General features: G+C 49.1%; 9 non-coding genes across 9 annotated transcripts; 6 read left to right on the top strand and 3 right to left on the bottom strand.

The window, feature by feature from the left end:
- Window positions 1-876: 876 nt before the first annotated feature.
- On the top strand, window positions 877-950 carry TRNAN-GUU (transfer RNA asparagine (anticodon GUU)). Its single transcript has one exon. It is a non-coding gene; the product is annotated as a tRNA-Asn (tRNA).
- Window positions 951-1186: 236 nt separating this feature from the next.
- TRNAW-CCA (transfer RNA tryptophan (anticodon CCA)) lies at window positions 1187-1258 on the top strand. Its single transcript has one exon. It is a non-coding gene; the product is annotated as a tRNA-Trp (tRNA).
- A 71-nt stretch (window positions 1259-1329) lies between these two features.
- Window positions 1330-1400, bottom strand: TRNAG-GCC (transfer RNA glycine (anticodon GCC)). Its single transcript has one exon. It is a non-coding gene; the product is annotated as a tRNA-Gly (tRNA).
- A 1145-nt stretch (window positions 1401-2545) lies between these two features.
- TRNAS-GCU (transfer RNA serine (anticodon GCU)) lies at window positions 2546-2619 on the top strand. The gene has a single exon. It is a non-coding gene; the product is annotated as a tRNA-Ser (tRNA).
- Window positions 2620-2855: 236 nt separating this feature from the next.
- On the top strand, window positions 2856-2927 carry TRNAW-CCA (transfer RNA tryptophan (anticodon CCA)). The gene has a single exon. It is a non-coding gene; the product is annotated as a tRNA-Trp (tRNA).
- Window positions 2928-2998: 71 nt separating this feature from the next.
- Window positions 2999-3069, bottom strand: TRNAG-GCC (transfer RNA glycine (anticodon GCC)). Its single transcript has one exon. It is a non-coding gene; the product is annotated as a tRNA-Gly (tRNA).
- Window positions 3070-4230: 1161 nt separating this feature from the next.
- On the top strand, window positions 4231-4304 carry TRNAN-GUU (transfer RNA asparagine (anticodon GUU)). The gene has a single exon. It is a non-coding gene; the product is annotated as a tRNA-Asn (tRNA).
- Window positions 4305-4540: 236 nt separating this feature from the next.
- Window positions 4541-4612, top strand: TRNAW-CCA (transfer RNA tryptophan (anticodon CCA)). The gene has a single exon. It is a non-coding gene; the product is annotated as a tRNA-Trp (tRNA).
- Window positions 4613-4683: 71 nt separating this feature from the next.
- Window positions 4684-4754, bottom strand: TRNAG-GCC (transfer RNA glycine (anticodon GCC)). The gene has a single exon. It is a non-coding gene; the product is annotated as a tRNA-Gly (tRNA).
- Window positions 4755-5000: the final 246 nt, after the last annotated feature.

Here is a 5000-nt window from a genome sequence, read left to right as displayed (position 1 = left end):
GTTTCAGATCATGTCACTGAACTCTCCTCCTGGAAAATCCTTCCCACTGGCTTTGCCAGATTCTGTGTCCTCCCCAAAATGCTGGGGTGAAACGGGCAGAGTTCTGCGCCCTGCGCCCCTTTACGCGTCCCTAACGCCATCCCAACGCGCCCTGGTCGGGCACAGCCCTGATCGGGCTTAGATCACTGGAGCCTCTGGAGATCAAGAACTCCGGAAGCCTAGGGTCAGGCCTATTGCAGAGGCATCTTGTGCCTGGCCATTCCGGGATTGTTGTGTTTCAGGGCCTAGCCATCAATACTCCTGGGATTTCTTTCCATGAGAACCCTCATGTCCCTGTCCTCCCACAAGCCCGAGCTTTTATGTAAAATAAAGTGTGCTCTGTGGGCCTTCCCCTATGTGCTCTCTGCCTAATCTCTTTCTCCCAAGCTGAGCTCTGCAGGTAAATGTATCTATCTGACTGAGGGGCTAGGGAGGGCCTTTCCCAGCAGTCTTACAAGCCAAGAGTTCAGAGAAAGCACCTGCTCTGGGAAGGAGACTCTGCTCACAGAGAAGACAAGTCCAACATAACACAGTGAAGATGGGATGGGCAAGACACACGCCTCACGGGCTGGTAGCACGCAAACAGAGGAGCAGGGAGCTACGCTAAGCAGGCAAAGAGAAAAGTCATGTATGAGTCTCATGCACTGTGACCGGTAGTAATACTGGCTCTAACACCATTAGACAGTAGTCTACACATCACAAATTACAACAGTAACAAGACACTAAGCAAATGACAAATGCTGTATGGCATAAAGACGCCTTATATAATACAAGCTCCAGGCAGGCGCACACATGTCAAGACATATATTGAGTCTCAGGAAATGTATACAGTCAATAGTCTCTGTGGCGCAATCGGTTAGCGCGTTCGGCTGTTAACCGAAAGGTTGGTGGTTCAAGCCCACCCAGGGACGTAGCCTTTTGTCTGCATGAAACACAGAAACGTACCTTTGCTCTTTCCTGCGTGCGATCCTTTCCCTGAATAGTTCAATCCTCAGCGTTCTCACTGCACCTGCAGTCAATTTCAATAATTAGGATAGAAAACAAAAGGCCAAGCCCTGTAATACAACCTTAGGCATATAAGCAGAGGAAAATAAGTCAAAAGGCCCACAGCATTTGTTCATCTGGCATCGAAGGCTGCAAGTGTAAGGACCTCGTGGCGCAACGGTAGCGCGTCTGACTCCAGATCAGAAGGTTGCGTGTTCAAATCACGTCGGGGTCACTGCTTACCATTTTATTCCCCACTGAGATCATATATATCATTTCGAAAACAAAGTCAAAAGAAAGCAACCTTGCATTGGCCGGGAATCAAACCCGGGCCTCCCGCGTGGCAGGCGAGAATTCTACCACTGAACCACCAATGCTTCACATGGTGTGTTCACAGCAAGAGCTCTGTCCAAGACAGTGGTCAGGTTCACACACTTAAATTGTACACATATGAACAAAGTGTGCGCAGCAGACATGATAACGCCAACGTTTCACATGATGATGGCAAGAATCAGATGCAGGAGACTATAAGTAATAATGTCTTTGCATTTGCTGAGGTCACTGGCTTGGTACTAGAGTTGTGGTTATCAGGGCATGATGGCAGGCTGCTCCTGACAGAAGTGGCTCACAGAATGCACCCGCCAGATCACCAGCACTATTGTGTTTCAGATCATGTCACTGAACTCTCCTCCTGGAAAATCCTTCCCACTGGCTTTGCCAGATTCTGTGTCCTCCCCAAAATGCTGGGGTGAAACGGGCAGAGTTCTGCGCCCTGCGCCCCTTTACGCGTCCCTAATGCCATCCCAACGCGCCCTGGTCGGGCTTAGATCACTGGAGCCTCTGGAGATCAAGAACTCCGGAAGCCTAGGGTCAGGCCTATTGCAGAGGCATCTTGTGCCTGGCCATTCCGGGATTGTTGTGTTTCAGGGCCTAGCCATCAATACTCCTGGGATTTCTTTCCAGGAGAACCCTCATGTCCCTGTCCTCCCACAAGCCCGAGCTTTTATGTAAAATAAAGTGTGCTCTGTGGGCCTTCCCCTATGTGCTCTCTGCCTAATCTCTTTCTCCCAAGCTGAGCTCTGCAGGTAAATGTATCTATCTGACTGAGGGGCTAGGGAGGGCCTTTCCCAGCAGTCTTACAAGCCAAGAGTTCAGAGAAAGCACCTGCTCTGGGAAGGAGACTCTGCTCACAGAGAAGACAAGTCCAACATAACACAGTGAAGATGGGATGGGCAAGACACACGCCTCACGGGCTGGTAGCACGCAAACAGAGGAGCAGGGAGCTACGCTAAGCAGGCAAAGAGAAAAGTCATGTATGAGTCTCATGCACTGTGACCGGTAGTAATACTGGCTCTAACACCATTAGACAGTAGTCTACACATCATAAATTACAACAGTAACAAGACACTAAGCAAATGACAAATGCTGTATGGCATAAAGACGCCTTATATAATACAAGCTCCAGGCAGGCGCACACATGTCAAGACATATATTGAGTCTCAGGTAATGTATACAGTCAATAGTCTCTGTGGCGCAATCGGTTAGCGCGTTCGGCTGCTAACCGAAAGGTTGGTGGTTCAAGCCCACCCAGGGACGTAGCCTTTTGTCTGCATGAAACACAGATACGTACCTTTGCTCTTTCCTGCGTGCGATCCTTTCCCTGAATAGTTCAATCCTCAGCGTTCTCACTGCACCTGCAGTCAATTTCAATAATTAGGATAGAAAACAAAAGGCCAAGCCCTGTAATACAACCGTAGGCATATAAGCAGAGGAAAATAAGTCAAAAGGCCCACAGCATTTGTTCATCTGGCATCGAAGGCTGCAAGTGTAAGGACTTCGTGGCGCAACGGTAGCGCGTCTGACTCCAGATCAGAAGGTTGCGTGTTCAAATCACGCCGGGGTCACTGCTTACCATTTTATTCCCCACTGAGTTCATATATATCATTTCGAAAACAAAGTCAAAAGAAAGCAACCTTGCATTGGCCGGGAATCGAACCCGGGCCTCCCGCGTGGCAGGCGAGAATTCTACCACTGAACCACCAATGCTTCACATGGTGTGTTCACAGCAAGAGCTCTGTCCAAGACAGTGGTCAGGTTCACACACTTAAATTGTACACATATGAACAAAGTGTGCGCAGCAGACATGATAACGCCAACGTTTCACATGATGATGGCAAGAATCAGATGCAGGAGACTATAAGTAATAATGTCTTTGCATTTGCTGAGGTCACTGGCTTGGTACTAGAGTTGTGGTTATCAGGGCATGATGGCAGGCTGCTCCTGACAGAAGTGGCTCACAGAATGCACCCGCCAGATCACCAGCACTATTGTGTTTCAGATCATGTCACTGAACTCTCCTCCTGGAAAATCCTTCCCACTGGCTTTGCCAGATTCTGTGTCCTCCCCAAAATGCTGGGGTGAAACGGGCAGAGTTCTGCGCCCTGCGCCCCTTTACGCGTCCCTAACGCCATCCCAACGCGCCCTGGTCGGGCACAGCCCTGGTCGGGCTTAGATCACTGGAGCCTCTGGAGATCAAGAACTCCGGAAGCCTAGGGTCAGGCCTATTGCAGAGGCATCTTGTGCCTGGCCATTCCGGGATTGTTGTGTTTCAGGGCCTAGCCATCAATACTCCTGCGATTTCTTTTCATGAGAACCCTCATGTCCCTGTCCTCCCACAAGCCTGAGCTTTTATGTAAAATAAAGTGTGCTCTGTGGGCCTTCCCCTATGTGCTCTCTGCCTAATCTCTTTCTCCCAAGCTGAGCTCTGCAGGTAAATGTATCTATCTGACTGAGGGGCTAGGGAGGGCCTTTCCCAGCAGTCTTACAAGCCAAGAGTTCAGAGAAAGCACCTGCTCTGGGAAGGAGACTCTGCTCACAGAGAAGACAAGTCCAACATAACACAGTGAAGATGGGATGGGCAAGACACACGCCTCACGGGCTGGTAGCACGCAAACAGAGGAGCAGGGAGCTACGCTAAGCAGGCAAAGAGAAAAGTCATGTATGAGTCTCATGCACTGTGACCGGTAGTAATACTGGCTCTAACACCATTAGACAGTAGTCTACACATCATAAATTACAACAGTAACAAGACACTAAGCAAATGACAAATGCTGTATGGCATAAAGACGCCTTATATAATACAAGCTCCAGGCAGGCGCACACATGTCAAGACATATATTGAGTCTCAGGAAATGTATACAGTCAATAGTCTCTGTGGCGCAATCGGTTAGCGCGTTCGGCTGTTAACCGAAAGGTTGGTGGTTCAAGCCCACCCAGGGACGTAGCCTTTTGTCTGCATGAAACACAGATACGTACCTTTGCTCTTTCCTGCGTGCGATCCTTTCCCTGAATAGTTCAATCCTCAGCGTTCTCACTGCACCTGCAGTCAATTTCAATAATTAGGATAGAAAACAAAAGGCCAAGCCCTGTAATACAACCGTAGGCATATAAGCAGAGGAAAATAAGTCAAAAGGCCCACAGCATTTGTTCATCTGGCATCGAAGGCTGCAAGTGTAAGGACCTCGTGGCGCAACGGTAGCGCGTCTGACTCCAGATCAGAAGGTTGCGTGTTCAAATCACGTCGGGGTCACTGCTTACCATTTTATTCCCCACTGAGTTCATATATATCATTTCGAAAACAAAGTCAAAAGAAAGCAACCTTGCATTGGCCGGGAATCGAACCCGGGCCTCCCGCGTGGCAGGCGAGAATTCTACCACTGAACCACCAATGCTTCACATGGTGTATTCACAGCAAGAGCTCTGTCCAAGACAGTGGTCAGGTTCACACACTTAAATTGTACACATATGAACAAAGTGTGCGCAGCAGACATGATAACGCCAACGTTTCACATGATGATGGCAAGAATCAGATGCAGGAGACTATAAGTAATAATGTCTTTGCATTTGCTGAGGTCACTGGCTTGGTACTAGAGTTGTGGTTATCAGGGCATGATGGCAGGCTGCTCCTGACAGAAGTG

This window comes from Lissotriton vulgaris, chromosome 1_1 (assembly GCF_964263255.1).
Source record: "Lissotriton vulgaris chromosome 1_1, aLisVul1.2, whole genome shotgun sequence".
Taxonomy (NCBI): Eukaryota; Metazoa; Chordata; class Amphibia; order Caudata; family Salamandridae; genus Lissotriton; species Lissotriton vulgaris.
The sequence above is the reverse complement of the archived record's forward strand: the minus strand, read 5'-3'. Positions and strand labels throughout refer to the sequence as shown.